The following is a 22,677-nucleotide window of genomic DNA, read 5'->3' on the forward strand; positions in this document are numbered from 1 at the left end:
ATATTTTCAAAATTATAATTTTAGTCTCCATTAAGCTGTGTAAGTAATTTTGAATGTGTGCACGCATAACAAACCCGTTTTAATAACAAACATGTATGGGGCTAGTCATTAAAAAGAGTAAGCCTAGGCCTACTAACAGGTAGCAGGCAATAAAACATAACTTTTTTATGAACAACTGGGGTACGGTAAAAAAAAATAATAGAGAACATTTGCGATTTAGAGCCATGTATGATGTAAAATGGATCAGTTTTAGATTGTTTCCATGCCTTACTAATAAAAGAGCCTACTTTATGAAAACACAGTGTAAAATGTTCCAACTTACAATTTATCCACTACTGACTTTTTTCATGTTCAGTCACTTGAAATGGATCTTAACCGATAAATAATATTTGATTTAATATTATTTTAAAACAAGATTCAATGCAGAAGGCTTTCACAGCCCTGCTCATGACTGATTGTAATGAATTATTTAATAATAACTACAATGATGACATGTCACAATCCTTCACATCTAGTTTCTTGGAAGACACTCGAGCCAGAAAACTACGTTTCAATAATTAAAAGTAAGGCTTTGAAAAGTAGGTCCTAAGAGCAGTATCGGTTTGCTTGGTTTACATTCTTAAATGTTCTAAAATTTCCATTAGCGCAGGCTTTACGACGTGCGCAAGGGCATTGGCATAAAGACTGGCAGTGTATTCGGTAGCAGATGTGTGCTAATGAAATGCTCCTTTCTCGGGAGGATGCGGAGGAAAGGTGAGGTGCTTTCGTAATGAAGGAAAGAACGGACTCTCCTATTGGAACGTGGGTGTTAGAGCTTGGCAGCTAGGAGAGAAGACTGGTGTTGCATAAAAGCACGGGTCATGAATAGTTGCTTTGTCGTAGATTGCGGCGAAATAGTTCGTACCCAATCCATAGCATCCAAATCCATTCCGCAGCGGCTGAAAGCACGGATTTGGAATAGTGCCCTCTCTGGTAGAAAAATGCTATTGCAGGCTGCGTGTGGAAGAACATTCAGTGCAGTAAACTTGTGCACTGTGCTGATTAATCTAATGGCTTCAAGGACAATCAATATACATTCAGAGAGAATTCAGGACTGCATCCCAAACCACATAACTGACAGACTATTTAGTATGGTAGAGTGTGGTCTGAAATGTTTACGACTTTCTCGATATCAGCAGCATTATGAGGATAGAAAACTTCATAGGGCAGATCGGTGTGACTGTCACAGTTACGGGGTAGCAGAAGAAAAACGTGCAAAACCTTTATGTTCTCACATCATGCTGCTGTTTTGTTTCTACACTGGATACACCGCCTCACATCGATGCAGCTAGTAAACGTGAGCTAGCACATCAACTCTATCTAACCGTCAAAATCTCCTCTGGTTGCTTTTGATATCTGTATCTGTATTTATTACCTAATCTGTGTTCTATGTGTATTTCAGTATACATAATATGCAATCGAGCTAAAATTCTACGAATTGAGACGAGCAGATGCCATAAAAGGCTCACTCTTAGGCAAGAATAGAGAACACACAACCACAGTTTCAGAACAGGGTAATGACATACACTCCACAAACAGGATAAAGCAGTTTACGATCATTCGCTGGCTTTCCATCAAACTGGAGAACAAATTAAACGTTCAAGCAAGAGAAAAGCTAAGACTCCAGAATCCATTTTCTTCTTATAGTATCATATTGACTCTCACGCTGTGACTCACATTTCTCTACTCACTCACACTCCTCTGATGCTGCCTCTTGTGTATTTGGACTTCTATTGCGCCTGGTGTCTGACATATCTAAGGTATAGGTGTAATCCTTTCCCATCAATCCCATCCCCGGACCCCTGACACATCAGTGACTTTTCCAGGATTGTCATGGTGACTCACAGGCACTTGGGCGTATTCACATGCTTGATAGGATTCAGACTGTGACTTGAAAACATCTTAAAAGATGTTCATTTCGATTCATTTTGCAAACATATGCTTATGACCCACTGTGAACTGTAACTGCAATCTGTCAGAGAGATCGCTAAACATGACTCCAGATACAAACCAGACGACTTTGTGAGTCAGGAGCAGCAGACATTATTTGTCTGTCTGAAGCCGTCCTCTCACTTTTATTTAGTTATTTTTCTGTAATATTTTCAGCCCATTAGGCTATATTTAGAATTTCATGATGTAAAAAAGCAAGCCTTTAATGGGAACATGCTTTAATATGCTGATCCCATTACTGAACGTAACCAGCAAACATGTCCACACACACACTTTCCTTTCTAAAAAGCTCTTGCAATACACAGAAGTATAAAAAAACATAATTCTACGCTGTATTAACTGGCTCAATATATTACATGATAGGGTCTCTGGAGAGTAAACAGTTCTCTATACTCACTGCCATAGTTTGCAGACTGCCAAGTGTGTCTGAAACTCCTGAATGTGAGCTGCTGGGAAATTCTGACCCTACATCTGTAATAATTATTTACAGAGCAAAAAGTAGAGCGTACTGAAGAATTAACTGTAGCAATAATAGTAATAAAATATTTAATACTTAAATAAAGCTTAGTTTGATTGCTACGACTTTTCAGTCTACTTATGTAAAATATATTTCCACATTATTACATCTAAAAAAATAATATCAACACACAGAATCAGGGTTCCCACTTTGGTCCTTTGCTCAAGCTCCTTGCTCAAGGCAGTGTTTGAGATTCTGGTTCTTCGGTTTCTTCGCACATCCCAAAAACATACATGTAGAGGGTTTGGCTTTGCTAAAATGCTTCTATGTTGAAATGTGTGTCCCAATACAGACTCCATAGACTGCTGCAAACCTGACCAGTATAAAGTGGTTGCTATTCTTACATAACATGCTCACTTTGTATATTCGCAATTAACCACAAATTGGATTTTGGGTGCGACTTTCACACCTGATATCACCCTGAGAGAATATCGTCTTACTTACCAAAGTTAGCCGGCTGTTACGTTTTACAGTGCATCCGACTGAGCTGAATAAAAAAAAAATGAAGCTTGCGGTGATGTTCTTAAGTTTGTAGGTGAAAATGAGTTAATTTTTGTAAAGCTTCCCACACTGCTAACAAGATAATGTGAAAAAACTCACTCACTCAATTTAACCACACAACCCCCAGCATGCTGTATATCAATCTGTATATTCTATTCTGTGCTTTTACTGACCAGATACTATGGCTCATCATTTTCTACTGTTCGGTTCATAGCAATGTGTCTTTCCCTTCTGTGAACTGGCTGCTCCACCAGAAATACCTTATATGGTCAATGTTTCTGGACACCTGACCATCGCACCCATATGTTCTTATTACTCCTCCCTCCGATCCCCTAGCACTGCTCGAATGTTCTCACCATCTCTCAGGGTACAAGGTAGGTATACACCAACCAGGCACAACATGATGACCACCTGCCTAATATTGTTTTGGTCCCCCTATTGCTGCCAAAACTGCCCTGACCCATCACGCACTGTGTATTCTGGCACCTCTAGTGTCCTGCACAGTATACCTTTAGGATTAATAGGAACACTGACTGCACCACCAGGCCTCCTCCTTGTCCAACATCAGTGCCCATCTTCACTAAAGCTCTTGTGGCTAATTGAACACAAGTCCCCACAGCCATGATCCAATATCAAGTGGAAAAAAGAGTGGAGGTTATTATAACAGCAAAATACGAGATAATCACATATGAGTCCATACGTTGTTGGTATATGGTTAGCTGCTTTAGCTGAAAAAGCAGACATGTGCATAGAGCCAAAAGTCTTGATGGCTAAACTGTAAACGTTGGCAGCGATACTTTTAAAATAAACTGATATTCAACTTAAATCCCAACCCGAACATAAAGCTCTGATGAATCTAGTAAAAACCTAAGCAGTGCTCTTACCAGTATATTTATGTGTAAGATGTGAACTCCTATTCATTATAGAGAGAATTCATGGTTGAACCATGAATCTTGGCAGTGAATTAGCGCTGTGTGGTGCCAGGATTTAGGACTTACCACAAGGCGAGGATTTATTAGGAATGAAAGCTTGAGGCCACAATGGCTCTTTACATATAGAACTGAAGACCCCTGGTGTCTGCTAAATAGCTAAGGACGAGTGTGCTCTGTAGAATCATGCTTCAAAACAGGCATTACCTAATTTCTACAGAGAGGGCCAACTTGAGTGTTAATGAAACAGCCTGACCCTGAGCAGTGCCAGACAGATGACGACGTGACAGACTGAAGGCAGGGGAAACACGGGGGGACGACTCGCTCTACCACCTGCTCCAGAAACATGACCATGTTATGCCTCACTGCCATTTCATTGTGATCCCTGTCCTTGAAGAGATAGGCCTACATATTATATTCTCAGATGGTAAGAGAGAGTGATAGCATGTCACTGAGGGTGTGTTACACTTTAAGCATAACTGTACTACTACAATACTTATGTTATAACAGCCACACAAGTTTTATATACACATTTTTACAAGCCTGTATTACATCATTTCGCATAGCAGAAGACAAACAGCATCGTAAAAGTGAAGGAGTAGCTAGTGATCTCAAATTGGCATAACCCGTGCATGGCTGCTCAACTTTAGGCATTCTTTACAACCTGCTTCATTAAAGCTGAGTCAAACATGTCTATATCTACCAATGTACTGAATTCTTATTAATATATACACCGATCAGGCATAACATTATGAGCAGTGAGATATATATTAGGATATATTAGGCAGCAAGTGAACATTTTGTCCTCAAAGTTGATGTGTTAGAAGCAGGAAAAATGGGCAAGCGTAAGGATTTGAGTGAGTTTGACGAAGGCCCAAATTTTGATAGCTAGACGATCGGATCAGAGCATCTCCAAAACTGCAGCTCTTGTGGGGTGTTCCCGGTCTGCAGTGGTCAGTATCTATCAAATGTGATCCAAGGAAGGAACAGTGGTGAACCGGCGACAGGGTCATGGGCGGCCAAGGCTCACTGATGCACGTGGGGAGCGAAGGCTGGACCATGTGATCCGATCCAACAGATGAGCTACTGTTGCTCAAACTGCTGAAGAAGTTAATGCTGGTTCTGATAGAAAGGTGTGAGAATACACAGTGCATGACGGGTCAGGGCTGTTTTGGCAGTAAAAGGGGGCCCAACACAATATTTGGCAGGTGGTCATAATGTTATGCCTTATCGGTGTACACAGCATATACAGAATACTATGAATAATCTATTTTGGATGGACATACACATTTCTATAAGGCACAAATGATCTCATGTATTTTCTTGTGGCAGCTCCATTTCCCATACCCCATAAACTACCGCAGCCACATTCTGCTCATCAGAAGGAATGATAAATAAATCAGCTTGTAATAAAAAGACTAACAAACTTTACAAATCATATGATTGTCTCATAACCTGTTGAGAGAAAATAAAGACTTGGCCAAGAGTCTGAGTTGAATAATGTTTATAGAATGACAGAGCTAACGCCTAGCCAACATTTTAGACAAAATGATATAGATATTAGATATCAGGATATAATAAGGACAAGGACTACAGAGAAGCCCAGGATGTGAGTACGCATTCATGTTTATTAATGCTCTTACCTAAGTAGTTTGACATGTTTTGGGGTTAAATTACATTTTAGCCTGGTTAATTAGGTTTCTGGGTAACTGAAACACGAGACTGAGTAAGCACACCGGCGCTCTCACTTTCCTTGTGGGATAACTAACGAATTTATGATCCAATACCACATGCAACATACAAAAATAGGAAATGAGACTCGTGTCAAGGGTGAGAGGTGGATTTTTGTATTCTGATACAAAACGTTCTTGCCACATTTTTAGCTCATTATCCATTACATGTGAACAAAATGACGGAAAGGAGACTTGGGATGAGATCAACCCTGCATAAATGATTCAGTTCAGCAGACTCAAATGTAATTTGCTCCTCCCTGAACTCCTGTCTACCACTCGCCATGATAATTTAACCCAATAACAGCAGAAAGTCCGTCTGAGGGCTAGTCATCTCTAACGCCTTCGACACGAAGCCACACATCAAAAAGAATTCAAATGGAAATGCATGCATTACCCTTTGTAACGTATACGGCGTGTCAGTAACATCAAACTCACCACGTCTTCCTCGAGTGGGAGGATATAAATAAGAGACAAACTGTATTAGCATCACAAACGCGGAACGACGCAACGTTTTCATCTAAATGGACCGTGACAACAAGCTAACAGGGAATCAAAGACTCTCGTGTCTCGTTATTTTATATATACGAGATGTGTCTCGTTGTCCGGCAATAAAACAGAGAGAGTTATTCGAACCTCCCTCGCTTTCATTATCGGGACTTGGTTACAAAAGTTCATTTAAAAGGAACAGCTGTGAATCACACAAAAGTGAGTCTGTAGCCAAGATCTACTGCTGGGAAAACTAAGATACCAATTATGGGCCCCCTTTTAATGATGTCATTTCCCTTCATTTGCCAGGCTCTTTCCAGTGACAGTCTCATTTGATGGTGGTGCTGTTCCAGAAAAGCGGGGTGAAACACTCTTTTGCCCACATATGTTTCTGTTTTAGTCACATCCCATTGCGTGACTGCTTCACTCCCTCGCTTTACTCCCGCTCTAATAAAACAATAAAGTGATGCCTGTGCTGACATTCGTTTATTTCTCAGAGATCTACGTTATTACCGTAGTGTAGACACATTAAATGGCCAAAAGTTTACAAACACCTGGGCTTCACACCCAGATGTGCTTCTTCCCGAAAATGCCTTTGTATGCTATACCTTTAGGAGCTGAGGGGTCAAGTCCAAACCTGTTCAAGCAGGACAATGCCCCTGTGAACAAAGCGAGCTCCATGAAGACATGTGTCATGGTTGGAGTGAAAGAAGTTGAGTCCTGCACAGAGCCCTGACCTCAACTCCACTGAACACCTTAATAAAGATGGCCAGTTGAACCCATGACCTCCTCACCCACCATCACTGACTCACTAAAGCTCTTGATGCTGTTATCATGCTTGATGCTCTTGTGAAGCCATTTTTTTTTGCCTGAGCTAGCACAAGGAGGGTAAAACATTTTGTCCACTCCATTGACAATTTCATATTAAAGCCACATGAATTTTTTCTGCCCAAAGTGGGCTCGTGCCTTCTTTATTTGTAGCCGGACCTTCGGTTTCTGGAGTATGTAGGACTTTTTCCTCAGGCACAGCGTCAGAGGTATCCGTAGGCTTTCTGCTATCTTTAAAGAAAAAGATATCTTCTTGCCCTTTAAAAAAATGCTAATAAATAAATAATTAATAAAGAAAATAAAGAATCCCCATCGATATAATTTCCTATGTAAGTATTAGAGCGAGCATATTAATACAAATTTCTTTAACTAATAAAATCATTTTCATTGCTTTTAAATAATGAAAATGGCTGATCTATCAAAATCGTTCAATATAAAAAAACAGAAATTGAGGAGTCAGCGTTTTTTCTAGCTGCAGCATTTTGGCAACAAGACTAGCAGGATTGCTGTAACCTCCTCGACGGTGGTGCTGCAGGAAGTGAGCCGTCCTATATGAATCGCTGCAGTATTGTGTCTAGGTCTAGATGCTTCCACCCAAACTCAAATAACGATGACAAACGTTCTATCCTACAATATTTCTGACAAACTGTGAAAAGTGTATGAGATTTTCGCTTCACACCTGTCTCTAAATCATTAAAGAATCCTTGATGCTGATACTGAGGTCCTGAAAGAGAGATGAAGAAATTCACTGTATGACCTGGGATTAAAATAACCTTTGAAACAAACACACAAGCTATATCCAATATAGACAAATAGTTTGTGAAAGGCTTGAAGTCTCCATGTTGTTGAGTGTAACATGACAGATGGAGTGAGCTCTTCTAACACTGAACACTAACACTCTGCTGTCTGATTAAAAGTACAAGGAACAAACGACACATTCGACATGGTGCGCTGAAACAAACCGAAGTTCTGCTATGAGAAACAAATTGATGATGAATGACTGAGGAGTTTATATGCTATATGTGGGATGTTAGGGCAAGTGCGCAATCGTGTTGCATAAGAAGCAGACGTGTGTCTACATCAGAGCTCGCAGTAAGCATTAGAGCTGACGAAACTGCTATTGATCAGAACAGACATGACTGAGATCATCTCTGCTCCTTATCACGTTCTAAACTCTTCTAGCTGATGAGAGCAGGATGACGGCAAAGAACAGAAAATTGGAGAGAGAGAGAGAGAGAGAGAGAGAGAAAGAGAGTGACAACAAGCAAGGGAGGGAGGAGTGTGAATGAGAGGGAGAGAGTAAAGGGGTTGAAAGAGAGAGAGAGAGAGAGAGAGAGAGAGAGAGCAAGAGAGAGAGTGACACAGCAAGCAAGGGAGTGAGGGGGGTGAATGAGAGAGAGAGAGTAGAAAGGGTGAATGAGAGCGAGAGAGAGAGAGAGAGAGAGAGAGAGAGCGCAAGAGAGTGAGAGAGAGTGAGGGAGAGAGTAATCAAGAGAGAGAGGGTGAATGAGAAAGAGAGAGAGGGTGTATGAGAGAGAGAGAGAGAGAGAGAGAGAGAGAGGGCGAATGGGAGAGGGCGAATGGGAGAGGGTGAAAGAGAGGGAGAGAGAGAGAGGGAGGAAGAGGGGAAAAAATGAGAGGGGGGTAAATGAGAGAGAGTGAGAGAGCTATAGAGCAAGTGAGAGAGAGAGAGAGAGAGAGAGAGAGGAAGAGAGGGCGAATGGGAGAGGGTGAATGAGAGAGATAGAGAGAGAGAGAGAGAGAGAGAGAGAGAGAGAGGAAGCGGGAAAAAAATGAGATGGGGGTAAATGAGAGAGAGTGAGAGAGCTATAGATCAAGTGAGAGAGAGAGAGAGAGAGAGAGAGAGCGCAAGAGAGTGAGAGAGAGTGAGGGAGAGAGTAATCAAGAGAGAGAGGGTGAATGAGAAAGAGAGAGAGGGTGTATGAGAGAGAGAGAGAGAGAGAGAGAGAGAGAGGGCGAATGGGAGAGGGCGAATGGGAGAGGGCGAATGGGAGAGGGTGAAAGAGAGGGAGAGAGAGAGAGGGAGGAAGAGGGAAAAAAATGAGAGGGGGGAAATGAGAGAGAGTGAGAGAGCTATAGAGCAAGTGAGAGAGAGAGAGAGAGAGAGAGAGGAAGAGAGGGCGAATGGGAGAGGGTGAATGAGAGAAATAGAGAGAGAGAGAGAGAGAGAGAGAGAGAGAGAGAGGAAGCGGGAAAAAAATGAGATGGGGGTAAATGAGAGAGAGTGAGAGAGCTATAGATCAAGTGAGAGAGAGAGAGAGAGAGAGAGAGAGAGACAGCAGGTTGGGATAATCTAAAGAGCAGGACTCTACACTAGAAGTGGTGTATTGTGTAATTCACTGGAGAGTGCTCATGTTCTGTGTGTTTGCCCCGCTCCCTCTGCTTTCTTCAAACAACAGGAAAGCTGCGACTGTAACCGGAGAGGCCCTGAAGACCGTGCCACTCTGCAGGCTCTCGGCAGAACCCATGTCTCCACAAACCCCAGCCTGCAACACGTCATCATGTAAACTCACACTGCTAGCAAAACAAAGCTTGTCTTTCTAAATGTGTAAATCCTACAAAACACAGTGAAGGAGGACTCCAACTGAAATTTTCCATATCCTTGTTATGGCATCTCTCCCTGTCTCTGTCCCTATCTCTCTCCTTATCTCTCTCCCTATTTCTCTCTCTATCTCTCCCTATCTCTCTCTCTATCGCTCTCTCTACATATGTAGGAATTCCCTGAAGAGAACCAGAGCTGATGTGAAGACTGACAGATCAGGAATGACATCATCGCTTAAAAAGTATAGAAAAGAAAGAGTCCATCATGCCAGTTAATAGGTTTTGTACTTTTTCACAATTCTTTGCTGATCGTTTTTAAACTTTGTATAGCGCAGCTTCTTGGTAGCTTTCGTAAAGGTGTAATTGTGTATAAGCGCTTTAACTCTTTTTCCCAAAGGCTAATAAATGGGATTTGTCCCTGTTTTCTTGTGCTCATGTTCAACATTGAGTTTCTTGTGTCACCTCACACTCCACGGTGGTGATTAATGGCTCATATTAAAAGTAGACACTCAGGATTTGTAATTTTTCTCAAGTATTTTTGTTTTATCTAGCCTACTAAGGACAATATATTCTTAGACAAGTTCCAAAAAAACAAAAACGGTTAGTTTCTGCTTTCTGAGATGCCTCAAGTGCTTTTTCATAAGCATCTAAAATTTGTTTTTACCTTAACATTCTGTGTAAGGTTATCTGAACAGAGGTAAACACATCTCATACTGAACGTCCTGATTACAGTAATACCTCACAGATCCGGGTCTCACGATTCGTGGCTTCACCGATCCGCGTAATTTTCTTTCATACCTAACTAATTTGCATCCGCGACTTTTTTACAGACCCGCGAAATCCTGCAAAAGTGTTTATGGCTAATTTCGTGGCCATTTATACATTTTCATGCTTTTTATTATTAAGAAAATAAAATCAACAAAATATCAATATGAATAAAATATAAATGTTATTTTAATGATATCGAACGTCGCCAATATCATGTACATACAATACAGCCATTACGACACACTATTGGCTGGAAGGGTTGGAAGTAGCCAATCACAGAGCATTAACAGTTTTACCTAGCTGCTGATTGGCTGGTAGCTACGATGCATTGTATGCGTGATGTCACGGTTCATCTCCCCGCCCCTTGTGCTCGGTTCAACACGTGTATATTCAAAATGATTTTTTTTACTTGGTTTTTATACAGGCGATACTGTTCTCCGTTTTTACGTCAAACATTTACTTCTTTTTTAAGGGTAATGTATTAAGCTAACTTTTATATGAAACTAAAGTGTTTTGGGAGCATGACTGGGGTCATATTTAGGGTTTAAACTCTAACTAAAAATAAGCATTTACACTACAGTATTAGCATTTTTAGTGACTCCACCCAACTTAACCGCCTCGCAAATGTGTGAGGTATTACTGTAATTTTATATCAGACTTTCAGACAAAATAACTCACTTATTTATACTGAATGAAAATGTCTGCTAAGTCGATTTCGCTAGGTGAATTAAACAGTGGTGTACTGGTAAAAAGGGTAAAGCTTCAAAGCTTATCAGATGCTTATCAGATATGTAGGTATTGATGTCAGACTTCACAAAGGCTTCTCTCTGTAAATACTTTGTAATAAATCATTCTGTCCTTTATAGCTGCCTGGACACTGTAGGGGTGAGTGCATTCTCCTTTGTCTGTTTCTTCAGGATTTGTTTAGCGAGAGGATTCCTCTTTCATTTTGTTCAGAATAGGGCATGTACTCGACTTGAATGCTTTCGTACCTATTAACCCGTCTGCTGAGTCGGAGGGAATGTGATAAGGTTGGTTTGTTTCCTATTTGTTCTGGTTTCACATTGCATGTAATTAAACGAACCAAAAAAAAAAGAGCAAGAAGTGTGAGAAGTGTGTAGGGCTGAAAACTCTCAAACCCTTGGGCTGAAATTCTGCAATGGAAAAAGTAGACACACCCTTCGCCAAGTACACTTAGAAATCACAAATGTCACCCAAGCACCGAGAACTCAGACATGCCAGTGTGCAATAAATAATTAGATATCTACACGATATTGGCAAAAGTTTTGGGACACCCCTCCAAATCATTGAATGCAGGTGTTGTTGTTCAGTGGTTGAGCTCGGCCCCTTAGTTCCAGTGAAAGGAACTCTTAATGCTTCAGCATACCAAGACATTTTGGACAATTTCTTGCTCCCAACTTTGTGGGAACAGTTTGGGGATGACCCCTTCCTGTTCCAACATGACTGTACACCAGTGCACAAAGCAAGGTCCATAAAGACATGGATGAGTGAGTTTGGTGTGGAGGAACTTCACAGAGTCCTGACCTCAACCTGATAGAACACCTTTGGGATGAATTAGAGCAGAGACAGTCCTTCTCGTCCAGTATCAGTGCCTGACCTCGCAAATGCGCTTCTAGTGTAATGGTCAAAGATTCCCATAAACACACTCCTAAACCTTTCCCAGAAAGCTAAAAAGTGTGGACCATATTATTTCATATTAATTAATGTGCATGTAAAGGTAGATGTCTCAAAACTTTTGGCAATACAGTGTATCTAAATAATATTTTTATTTTATTTTATTTTTGGTTTGTTGGTCCAAATAATTCTGAACACCTCACCTTTCTGTAGCTCCGGCTCAGTGCTTTGGGTCTTTATTTTTTTTTGGTCTTGTGCCTTGAGGGTCAGTATATAAGCTCATATCGACAAAAAAACTGCCACCTGCCACCCCAAAATACACACCATGTTCGGTTCACATCCTGCAGCTGACTCATTTTCTTGTTGCAATCAAACTCTGGAGTGACCGGACAAAGTGACCGGAAACTCTTTTTCAATGAGATCTGCCAACTTCTGGTGGCATGACTAGACTACAGCATCCGCTAGATGTTAGTGTGTCTGCCATTGTGACAATGCTGAGAAAAGTTGAACTTTGTGGAACAACTACAACTAGGAATAAGGACAGTAGACTGCATGTAATCCGTGACACAGATCACACACTGCTTCTCCTTCATCTCATACGATGTGATGCAGACAAACAAATGCCTACTCTCCCTTCAGCATGTTTCATTTTTGTCCCGAGAATATATAACTACCAGTAGTAGCCTACCTGCGACTTTCATAGTACAGTACCCAGATAGTCATAGCTATAAAATCCCTGTATGTGCGAATGTTAGCTAGGAGTTTGCTTGGAAATGGACTGAGAAAACCTCACTCAAGACTTGCAGGATAAACTCCCGGAGACAACATGAGGAAGGAACCTTGTGTGGAACCAGACTCAAAAGGGTATCCGTCCCCTTCTATATGACACCGGTTAAATGATCACTATTTACACTTATTAATATTTAGAAGTGTATTGAAAGAGTAGTTATTACGGATATATAGTAAATATGAGACTTGGGGTAAGCAAAAGACAAACGTGAGATGTAAGATCTCATGAAATTATCTGCTGAAGAAAGGGTATAAGAAATGCTATAAAGTTCAAATAAGGCACTTTAGATATTGAAAATACACTGACCAGGCATAACATTATGACCACCTGCCTAATATCGTTAGTCCAGCTTTTGCTGCCAAAACAGCCCTGACCCATCATGCACTGTGTATTCTGACACCTTTCTATCAGAACCAGCATTAACTTCTTCAGCAATCTGAGCAACAGTAGCTTGTCTGTTGGATCGGATCACACGGGCTTTCACTCCCCACATGCATCAATGAGCCTTGGCCGCCCATGACCCTGTCTCCGGTTCACCACTGTTCCTTCCTTGGACCACTTTTGATAGATACTGACCACTGCAGACCGGGAACACCCCACAAGAGCTGCAGTTTTGGAGATGCTCTGATCCAGTCGTCTAGCCATCACAATTTGGTCCTTGTTAAACTCGCTCAAATCCTTACGCTTGCCCAATTTTCCTGCTTCTAACACATCAACTTTGAGGACAAAATGTTCACTTGCTGCCTAATATATCCCACCCACTAACAGGTGCCATGATGAGGAGATCATCAGTGTTATTCACTTCACCTCTTAGTGCTCATAATGTTATGCCTGATCGGTGTAAATGTAAACATTTGTTATATAGAATTTGAAACCAAAAAGTTTTTTTTCTAGTATTATACGGTGAAACTGATGTGTCAGAACCAGTACCAAGTTTAACACAAAGCCAGCGACTGATAAGTCAGCGTATAGATTTCTCTTATTTGTCTGAGTAGAGTGCTTTAAAATAGCCCGTGTAACAGCTCAGACATCAGCACTGGCATGGTGTTATCTCATCCGCCCAGGCCTCGGCTCACTTTGCTCTGCTTTCACCGTCTTTGATTATACGCTAAAAGAACCATTCTTATCCTGGTAGGCTGCTGGCCTTGTTTACTCTACAGAGCAAACAGAAAGGAAGCAGAGTTCTTCAGTCAGGTGTCACTGGTAAAGGCTTGAAGTCGGCGTGAATGACACGTGCTGTATCACGTCCAAATTTAGGGTTTATCTAAATTCACAAATGACAGAGCCAAGAATGACAAAGGCTATGCCAGCATGAGCTGTTAAAAAAAGCATGATTAAGTAATAGAGAGTTCCAAACAGATGGAAAAGGAACAAACAGCACTCTTAATTAGGCGTTTTAACTTAACAAAAAAGAACAGACTTTACTGGAATTCAGACGCTGAGGATACGAGGTTTTTGTCACGTCAAAGTTAGTATACTTCGTCTTAATCGCCTATTAAACTGACACCTTAAGAAACGTGAAGCACGGCCAACGTAGGTATCGGCTATGGAAATCTGCCTCATTAATAAAGTTTTTTTCCAGAGAGAACCGGAGAGTCGAAATTACTTGCAGATGTCCAAATTACAACATATATTTGGCACCAGCCTACGTAGTGTGTGTTAAATATTTTCTCAATGGTAGCGCTACAATTAATAACCATTTGCTCAGGGAGAGCCGTGAGAGTCGCTTTATCACGGTTATTAATCTCCACGGGAAGTCTTTTTCAGAGAATATGAAGGGGACCATTATGACATTTCCATTTATTCATCTGGCGGTTGGTTTTATGCGAAGTGACACGCTACTGAGATATACAGTAATACGAGCTGAGCTTGGGTGAGAGAAAAGTTTGGCATAAGGGTTTTACAGTGGAGTCGTGACACAACTCAATACACACTTTTAACGACTTGTAAATTCACACAATATTATGGCACCGTTTCTCTAATCTTTTATTATTTAGCAAAACGGTCTCGTTTCAGTACACAGCATTGTACAAGTCCACTTTATTCATTACAAAGCTGTGTACCGGTGCTGAATCGTCTTACGCTGTACTCTCTTGCACTGTTTGCACACATGCACTTTACAGAGCACTGTACAGTGTACTAAGTTCTGTGTTTTATGTAGTGCAAAGATCTGGGAAGAATGATGTAGTAGCTTAGTGGTGATGGTAGCTCAAGTGGTTACGGCTTTGGGTCGTTGATCGAAAGATTGGGATTCAAGCCCCAGCACTGCCGAGCTGCCACCGTTGGACCCTTGAGCAAGGCACCCAACCCACCCTGCTCCTGGGGTGCTGCATCATGGCTGACCCTGCGCTCTGACCCCAACCCCCAAGGATGGGATATGCGAAGAAAGAATTTCACTGTGCAGTGATGTATATGTAACAAATAAAGACAACTTAACTTAGTGGTTAAAGCATTGGACTACTGATGAGAAGGTTGTGAGTTCAAATCCCAGGTCAACAAGCTGCCCCTGCTGGAACCCTTAACCCTCAAGTACTCAGTTGTACAAAATGAGATTAGGATAAGGGTGTCTACCAAATGCCAGAAATTTAAGAGCGTGTACTATACCAGCAGTTTAGGTTAGAAATGAAAATAAAAGCTTCTTGACTTAAATGCTTATGGTAGAACATATTAAAACAGAGATGTGTGGAATAGAGACATCCTGGTTAAAATACCATGGAGGGAGTATTATTTCCTGTCCCTTATTAGCAGAAAACAACTGGCCTACTTAGTTTAGAGTATCTAATACCGGGTTTTTGGCTTGTTAGTAATTGTCACTGACAGTGCTGCTTAGCCAAGCGGGTGCAGTAAGCTACATCACTTAAGTGCAAGGTCTCATGTTGTGTCATCCTTTAAGAAGTGACTTATGGTGGCAGCCATTTTGTCAGAAAAGTGCAGCAAAGTCTTGACCTGCACTTTGGCTTCTCCTGCAACTTTTCTTCAGCGATTTAAACCTTCAGAGCTAAAAGTGGCCCGATTCCAACAGCTTTTCTGTCCTTCAGTGGCATTTAGTTTGCTCGTGTGGCATTGCAGCTCTGCATTTTGATGGGTCTGGCATACTGATCTGTCCCCAGTGTAGAAGCCAATGAATAATGAATACTCTCACTGTCACTCCCAAGCAGATCAGGTTTCAGTTTAAGCGAAACAACACACGCGATTAGACAGTAAGTATGGGCTTGACTCTAAAGCCATACGTTTGTGGATCATGACGGTGCCATGCAGAGGTTAGAAACTAAGGGTGCTTTCACGTGTGTAGTGTTTAGTCTGCTTGAATTGAACCATGTGTGTTTTCCTCTATGGTGCTGTGTGTTTAGGCAGGCGAAAGCACAACAATCGCATTCGTGTGTGCACCTAAACAATCAGTACGAGAGGGTCTGAGTGATGTGGTCTCGGGTTGCTTCCAGGCAAATCCGAACACAATTCGATAGCAGTGTGAAAGTAATTCATCTCTGAATAAAACAAATGCATACAGTGAACCAGATCTGCTGTGGTGTATTTTGGGTTATGGGCAGCAGTTTCTTGTCGATGTGAGCTGCTAGTCTGAGCCAAAGGACAGAACTCTAGCTGTCCAGAAATGCCATGTGTTCTGAATTTTTTTACAGACAAACAAAAAATTGAAAATAAACTGCTCTGTGATTTTTGTAAATTCTTCACTCAGATCAGCCATAACATTATGACCATTGACAGGTGAAGTGAATAACACTGAGTATCTCCTCATCATGGCACCTGTTAGTGGGTGGGATATATTAGGCAGCAAGTGAACATTTTGTCCTCAAAGTTGATGTGTTAGAAGCAGGAAAATTGAGCAAGTGTAAGGATTTGAGCGAGTTTGACAAGGGCCAAATTGTGATGGCTAGACGACTAGATCAGAGCATCTCCAAAAATACAGCTCTTGTGGGGTGTTCCCGGTCTGCAGTGGTCAGTACCTATCAAAAATATCCTTTAAGTCCTGTAAGTGCTTTAAGTCCTGTAAGTATCCTTTATGCCCTGTAAGTTGTGAAGTAGTGCCCCACCTCGCGACTTACAGGACTTAAAAGATCTCCTGCTAACATCTTGGAGCCACATACCACAGCACACCTTCAGGGATATAGTGTCCATGGCTTGAAGGGTCAGGGCTGTTTTGGCAGCCAAAGGGGGGCCAACACAATATTTGGCAGGTGGTCATAATGTTATGCTTGATGGGTGTATGTTTTACCTTTTTCCATTTATGACCAATGAATAAAAACATTTTATATGTTTTCAGCTTTGAATTTTTGATTCGGTCTTGGCAAATGGACTGAAGGAGGCTTTCACATCTGCAGTTTAGTCTGAAACGGAGCACAGTTTGCATGATAAATTGATCATTTGAAAGCTGTCATATGGACCGGGCAGAGTCCGGTTGCACTGGAACTTGCCGTGTGAATGTGAACGCAACTCGTATTCCGCCTGCACTTGTTCAGAGAGTAAAGTAAACTGTGCTTATCTAATAGCTGATGATGACATCATTAGTTTCCATAACACACAAAAAAAATATGACTGTTGTGTAAGATGAACGCAAGTGCGTCAGGGCTCCATAGAATCAAACGAGTCTGAAACAATCACACTGGGATTGCTGGGACTGCTGCAAGCTCGCCCAGTTTGAAAACCACCTAACAAGCACCTTTAGAGAAAAAGAGACATTGCTCTTGATTTCTACTGGGTAAAATTCTCCTCTGAACCAAAATAGACGCACACGCATGAAATATCGTAGAGCCACGCTGAAAATAATTCATTTGCCTTGTATTCAAAGTGGGGCTCGTTTTGAATAGCCGAGAGCAGACATAACCCAAAAAGCATTTAGGAATGTATTCTGTCTCCTTTAGGCCCTGGGGAAATGGGACGATTTCTGCAGCAAAGCTCCACCACCTTCATACACTGGACTCTGGGGCATGATTCATGCTGCTGCTGTGAGCTGGAGAGTATGAGCTGGAGCAGGTACTGTAACTCTGAGCTCTTCTACTAAGCGTTTGTTTCCCCTAGAAGACAACGGTCTTGATTTTAATCAACAGACCGACATCGAGTATAATAATAATAATTGTGCATGATTGGTTTTGATTGTGGAAGCAGAACAATTACCACTAACACATTTTAACGCAATCTCTGTTACATTCATCCTTAAACATCAGACAGATGATTTAAAAGGCAGTTCATTATTCTTTAAGGTTTAATGAAAGTTAAAGCTCATTAGTGAAGGTCACTGTGAAATGAAATGAGTTCAGGATAAGACATGGCGTGGAGGTATGCCGTGGAGTACCGCTGGAATGCTTTTATTTATTTTTAGTCCAAAATAATTAAAGAGTCATAGCAGAAACACTCTAAATCATACTGTTAATGAGCTGCTGTGAGTTATCAAGTCATAGTAATTCACAGTGAGAGCTGCTGGAATCACTCACTCACGCATACTCGCTTGTCAGATCAGATACGCATCATACCCGAACGAGGTGAAAAGATCCGCTTCCAAATTTCTGGCGTGACTTAACACCGTGTCATAACAAAGGCAACCAGGCCTTTGTCTATGTACAAGCTAAAGTTATCCAGCTAGCTCATGACCAGTTTTCATATAGAGGCCCACACAGAATAATTCACATACACAGCAATCTATCACAGTAAAGCAAACTAGTTAATAGTAGCCAGCTTACCTCAGATCGCTGGTGTTCGTGTGCTGGCAAAAAAACAGCAGCTCTTGTTCAAGAAGAGATGTTTTTATTACCGTCTTAGCAAGAGAATATACATTTTCTACTGGCAGATGATTTCTAGAAACTGCAAAATTATCTGCCAAACAAGATTATTTCAAGCTTGGAATTAGTACAAATGTCTAGAAATCAATTTTAATGATCTTACATTTGGTTTGCTGTAATCTTGGTAATAGGCATTGCTGGATACATTTGGCTATATTCGAGATACACCGATCAGGCATAACATTATGACCACCCGCATAATATTCCTGTCATGGTTTAGAGACAGGGTTTTAGTATCATTGGTTGTTACTCAGTACTCAATCTGTCTGTATTTCTCAGCCTAAAACCTGTAAGAATCTATGATGCCTTAAAATCTTTATGTAGAAAAATGTGTACTATACCAAGTCAAGAAGCTTTTATTGTAATTTCAACCATATACACCGATCAGATATAACAATCTAAACACTGAGAGGTGAAGTGAATAAGTGCACCTGTTAGTGGGTGGGATATATTAGGCAGCAAGTGAACATTTTGTCCTCAAAGTTGATGTGTTAGAAGCAGGAAAAATGGACAAGTGTAAGGATTTTTGCGAGTTTGACAAGGACCAAATTGTGATGGCTAGATGACTGGATCAGGGCATGTCCAAAACTGCAGCTCTTGTGGGTCTGCAGTTGTCAGTATCTATCAAAAGTGGTCTAAGGAAGGAACAGTGGTGAAACGGTGACAGGGTCATGGGCGGTCAAGACTCATTGATGAACATGGGGAGTGAAGGCTGGCCCGTGTGATCCGATCCAACAGACGACCTACTGTTGCTTAAATTGCTGAAGAAGTTAATGCTGGTTCTGATAGAAAGGTGTCAGAATACACAGTGTATGATGGGTCAGGGCTGTTTTGGCAGTAAAAGTTGGACCAACACTTGGTGTATAGTTGACGCAGTACACAGTGAAATGAAACGTTTCTCAAGGACTATGGTGCTACATAAAACAACACGGTGCTACATAAAACAACACAGAGCTACATAACAACACAGAGCTAAGGGCTAAAAGTAAGTTGTCCTAGCCACATAAAGTGCATCGTGTGCAGCCTAGAGCAAAACAAAAACTTTGTTTTGCAAGACAAAAAGACAGTGCAAACATACAATACTACAGGACAGATACACAAAAATACACAAAATACCAACTCTTCTAATGGAGAACGGTGGTCAGGATGCACTCAACACCAAATAAAAGTCTTAGCAACCACCACGTATCACCAGAACAGCATCAATGTACCTCATCATCGAATCCACAAGCTTCTGAAAGCATACTGGAGTGATAAACGCCATTCCACCAAAAGAAGGAATTAGTGTTTTATTGATGGTGGTGAAGAACGCTTCGCCCATCAAAAATCAAATGGGTTGAGATCTGTTGAATATAAATATGTGACACAGCATATGATTAACATTCGTTGATCCTTCGTATGCCGTGGAATGGGGCGGAGTCACCAGGAAGAGACCACTCCCACCAAGATAGATTATTATATGATAAAGATGATCAGTCAGAAGAACTACGTACTGATTTGCAGTGACGTTCCATTTGAATGAACCTAACCCATGCAAGCAACAATAAATGATGCCCCCTCCAGCACAACAGAGCTAAGTGGGTTTTTCTTTAATAATCTGAAGTGAAATCTAAAAATAAAACAAAACTTTTTCAGAAGCAGGTCAAAAAAAAAACCCCTCACTACTACCTTTATACACATCAGCTGTATTTTAAACTCAGACTCGATAGAATAAGGCCACATTGAAGTTGATAAACTGAATGGTATATAAAGTGCATCACACACACATTAAACGCTGAACCTAACCAGCATGTGTGTTTTTATATTATATTATTCCTACTGAATATAACATCTGAATCACCAATCAGGGAAGATTTAGAATGATTTTCTTGGCTATTCATGCAGTCAGTAGTGAAAGAAATCTCTGTGTGCTAACTTTTTCGGTCAGATTTTCCATTACTAACGGCGGATGGATCATAAACTAATGAATGCAAAGGTCAGAGAAGCGGCATGTAGAAAACACGCTCTGACATTGGTTCAGCACCAACTACGGTTAAAATAGGAGTCGCTCAAATCCCGGAGAAATCCCAAGTACTGTCAAGCAAGGCACTTAACCTTCAAATGTTCCGCTTAAGGCTTATGGTACATCATGAAGCACTTTAGGTAATAAATATAATCACATCATACTGCTCTCGAATTCTGCATTCTGACTGGTCAGATTCAGCTGCCAGATGGATCACAGGTTTATATTAGCACACACATTTGTTCTACTGTTATTGTTTATAGCAGGGTTCCCCAATCTTTTTTGTACCATGGACTGGTTGGATACCAGACAATTTTTCTGTGGTGGTTGATTGATAGGGAGAGCTCTCTAGCGACATTTGTTTTTGGGACATTTTAGCATGGGTTAGCTTGCGGACTTACTGACCCACGACTGTGTCAAATGTGGTAGTGAGGCATGGGCGGAAGTGGCATTTTTAGAAAAGAAATACATATAATTTGTATTTGAGGGCGGCACTATGGCATAGTGGTTAGCACGTTCGCCTCACACTTCCTGGGTTCGAGTCTTGCTCCTGCTCACTATGTGTGTGGAGTTTGCATGTTCTCCCCATGCTTGGTGGGTTTCCTCCCACAGTCCAAAGACATGCTTCTAGGCTGATTGGAGTCTCTAAAGTGAATGTGTGTGCCCTGCGATATAATTATAAGTTTACTGTTTCTTTGTGGCCTGGTACAAAATGATCCATGGTCCGGTACCTGGTCTGGTACCGGTCCACAGCCCAGTGGATGGGGACCCCTGGTTTATATAGTATCAACTAACACCAAAGGCTTTGTTTGTATGAGGGATGCTACAGATAACCAGATTAAAAAAAACAGGTAATGATTTATAGGGTTTTCTGTTAGGAGACGTTTATTAACACTGTAGGAAGGAGTCTCCAGTGTTAGAACTTTAGAACAGTGGTTTCTGGTGTTTTCCAAACAGGGCAAGCTGTATTTTTTTACTGTTAGCTTTAAGAGAGATGTGGGGCTGATGAGGGAGAGTGTGGCTTGCAAGTGATAATGGGAACTAACATGTTTTTTTTGGACATTTCACAATGTAACTGGATAAAAGACTTTTTTAATAAATAAAATATTATTAGATTTGGCAAATTGGTGCATTGTGAGAGGAGAGAAATACTCCAGGACTTGCTGGAAAATGATCAACTTCGGGCCTGCAATAGCTCATTGCATCATCGATCGGTTTTCTTGAACAGCATGTCCTGTTGTATTTTCCTTATTCATTACACCCCTTTTTCAAAAGCCATGACAAAACTTCTCCAATTACTCCACCCTTTTCATCAGCTCCTGCTTCCATGCTCCTGGTTATTGTTTGTACCTGGGTCTAGTTTGTCTAGCTTGTCCTTTGTAAAAAAAATCCTGCTTTGCGCTGCATTTCTGAGCTGATTTCCTTTGTTTTACTTTCCAACGTTCTAGTTTATGGTTTTGACCTAGTTAGCCTGTGTTTTGACCTTGGATGATGGATTCGCATGTGGGAACCTTTAGCGCCGAGTCTCTCTACTGTGGATTCTGACAATGAGATTTTCGCGATGGATCTGCCTCACCTGCAAAACGCTTACGTGTAAAGATCTGGACACATTATCTGGCAACTAAGCACATGGGATGACAACCATTCAGGCCTGTTAAGGCAGGAGGAGTGCTGTGGAGTAGACGGCAACAGCGAGCCTTCGGCCAACAAAAGAGCACACCACAAGCTGAATGGCTTCTTTAAACTGTGTCCAATAACAAATTCATCCATAAAAGTTCAGTCAGTCACTTAATAAAAGAACAGAGAGGCAGACATATGGCATCGAATCTAACATGCTTTGAAAGTGAGAGCAGATGGCTTGTCTTATACTGCCAAAGTCTTCTCAACTTAATAAAACATCACTATTACCAGTGTATATCATTTAATCTTGTCAAACAGATGACGACCAAGAGAACAGATTAAAGCTAGATGAAATAATAGTCATCGTTTTTAAAGCGCTATGGCATTTGCATTAAGATTCAAATAATTAGGAGGATCTACAGAGCTTGTAAGGGTGTAAAGTCATCCTAAGCAATCACAAAGTGCCCATAATCCAAAAAGTTTCATTGGAAGGAGGTAGGATCAAGAAGCTGTAAATTAGTGATT

At 41.1% G+C, this 22,677-nt stretch overlaps 1 protein-coding gene across 3 annotated transcripts in view; it reads right to left on the reverse strand.

Moving 5' to 3' along the window:
* The window catches only part of si:ch211-1e14.1 (UPF0606 protein KIAA1549), a 48,650-nt gene that overhangs the window by 23,287 nt on the left and 2,686 nt on the right, over positions 1 to 22,677 (reverse strand). The gene's annotated exons all lie outside the window — the stretch shown is intronic.

Source organism: Hemibagrus wyckioides, linkage group LG04 (assembly GCF_019097595.1).
Source record: "Hemibagrus wyckioides isolate EC202008001 linkage group LG04, SWU_Hwy_1.0, whole genome shotgun sequence".
NCBI classification, from domain to species: Eukaryota; Metazoa; Chordata; class Actinopteri; order Siluriformes; family Bagridae; genus Hemibagrus; species Hemibagrus wyckioides.